General features: G+C 60.8%; 1 pseudogene; it reads right to left on the reverse strand.

The window, feature by feature from the left end:
• LOC124573728 overlaps nt 1-2,500 on the reverse strand; it is a 5,962-nt pseudogene that overhangs the window by 2,847 nt on the left and 615 nt on the right.

A 2,500-nucleotide genomic window follows, 5' to 3' on the forward strand; every position in this document is an offset into this window, starting at 1 on the left:
CAGCATATTCGTGACAGACTCCCACTACAGGAGACCGGACCCATACCAACTCCTGTTTGCCCCCAACGGCAAAAGGGGACTTACTACAAGGTCGGCAGGAGGATCCTGCATGGCACTGCCTGTTCAATATATTCAGCAGCAACCCTCCACTACAGAGGGCCCCCAGAGAAGCTCATGGGGCCTTGGTCCGGGGCTACCTATTGACATATATTCGGCAGCTACCTCCTATTACGGGAGGCGTTCCCCTATCCGCCACCCGGGGACCCGACTTCGTAGCGTGGCCAGCGCTCGGACCCTGCTCCGACACGGTAGAAATCACATTGCGTCAACACCCGCTAGGGCCATCGCAATGCTTTGTTTTAATTAGACAGTCGGATTCCCCCAGTCCGTGCCAGTTCTGAGTTGATCGTTGAATGGCGGCCGAAGAGAATCCGCGCACCCGCGCGCCCCCGGAGGAGCACGCTAAGGCGGACGCGGCCTCGCAGCAAGGAAGATCCGTGGGAGGCCAAGGCACGGGACCGAGCTCGGATCCTGCACGCAGGTTGAAGCACCGGGGCGCGAACGCCGCGCAGGCGCGCGCATCCTGCACCGCCGGCCAGCACGAGGCCAACCAACGGCGAGAGCAGACCACGCCCGCGCTAAACGCCCGCACTTACCGGCACCCCTACGGCACTCACCTCGCCCAGGCCCGGCACGTTAGCGCTGACCCACTTCCCGACCAAGCCCGACACGCCCCGATCCTCAGAGCCAATCCTTATCCCGAAGTTACGGATCCAATTTGCCGACTTCCCTTACCTACATTATTCTATCGACTAGAGGCTCTTCACCTTGGAGACCTGCTGCGGATATGGGTACGAACCGGCGCGACACCTCCACGTGGCCCTCTCCCGGATTTTCAAGGTCCGAGGGGAAGATCGGGACACCGCCGCAACTGCGGTGCTCTTCGCGTTCCAAACCCTATCTCCCTGCTAGAGGATTCCAGGGAACTCGAACGCTCATGCAGAAAAGAAAACTCTTCCCCGATCTCCCGACGGCGTCTCCGGGTCCTTTTGGGTTACCCCGACGAGCATCTCTAAAAGAGGGGCCCGACTTGTATCGGTTCCGCTGCCGGGTTCCGGAATAGGAACCGGATTCCCTTTCGCCCAACGGGGGCCAGCACAAAGTGCATCATGCTATGACGGCCCCCATCAACATCGGATTTCTCCTAGGGCTTAGGATCGACTGACTCGTGTGCAACGGCTGTTCACACGAAACCCTTCTCCGCGTCAGCCCTCCAGGGCCTCGCTGGAGTATTTGCTACTACCACCAAGATCTGCACCGACGGCGGCTCCAGGCAGGCTCACGCCCAGACCCTTCTGCGCCCACCGCCGCGACCCTCCTACTCGTCAGGGCTTCGCGGCCGGCCGCAAGGACCGGCCATGACTGCCAGACTGACGGCCGAGTATAGGCACGACGCTTCAGCGCCATCCATTTTCAGGGCTAGTTGCTTCGGCAGGTGAGTTGTTACACACTCCTTAGCGGATTCCGACTTCCATGGCCACCGTCCTGCTGTCTTAAGCAACCAACGCCTTTCATGGTTTCCCATGAGCGTCGATTCGGGCGCCTTAACTCGGCGTTTGGTTCATCCCACAGCGCCAGTTCTGCTTACCAAAAGTGGCCCACTTGGCACTCCGATCCGAGTCGTTTGCTCGCGGCTTCAGCATATCAAGCAAGCCGGAGATCTCACCCATTTAAAGTTTGAGAATAGGTTGAGGTCGTTTCGGCCCCAAGGCCTCTAATCATTCGCTTTACCGGATGAGACTCGTACGAGCACCAGCTATCCTGAGGGAAACTTCGGAGGGAACCAGCTACTAGATGGTTCGATTAGTCTTTCGCCCCTATACCCAGCTCCGACGATCGATTTGCACGTCAGAATCGCTACGGACCTCCATCAGGGTTTCCCCTGACTTCGTCCTGGCCAGGCATAGTTCACCATCTTTCGGGTCCCAACGTGTACGCTCTAGGTGCGCCTCACCTCGCAATGAGGACGAGACGCCCCGGGAGTGCGGAGGCCGCCGCCCCGTGAAGGGCGGGGAAGCCCCATCCTCCCTCGGCCCGCGCAAGGCGAGACCTTCACTTTCATTACGCCTTTAGGTTTCGTACAGCCCAATGACTCGCGCACATGTTAGACTCCTTGGTCCGTGTTTCAAGACGGGTCGTGAAATTGTCCAAAGCTGAAGCGCCGCTGACGGGAGCGATTATTCCGCCCGAGAGCATCCCGAGCCAACAGCGGCGCGGGTCCGGGGCCGGGCCAGGTAGGTCCGTCATCCGGGAAGAACCGCGCGCGCTTGCCGGGAGCCCGAGCGCCCAAAGGGGCGAATCGACTCCTCCAGATATACCGCCGGGCAGCCAGCCAGGACACCGGGGCTCTGCCCAACAGACGCGAACCGAGGCCCGCGGAAGGACAGGCTGCGCACCCGGGCCGTAGGCCGGCACCCAGCGGGTCGCGACGTCCTACTAG

The sequence above is a fragment of the Schistocerca americana genome, unplaced genomic scaffold (assembly GCF_021461395.2).
Source record: "Schistocerca americana isolate TAMUIC-IGC-003095 unplaced genomic scaffold, iqSchAmer2.1 HiC_scaffold_196, whole genome shotgun sequence".
NCBI classification, from domain to species: domain Eukaryota; kingdom Metazoa; phylum Arthropoda; class Insecta; order Orthoptera; family Acrididae; genus Schistocerca; species Schistocerca americana.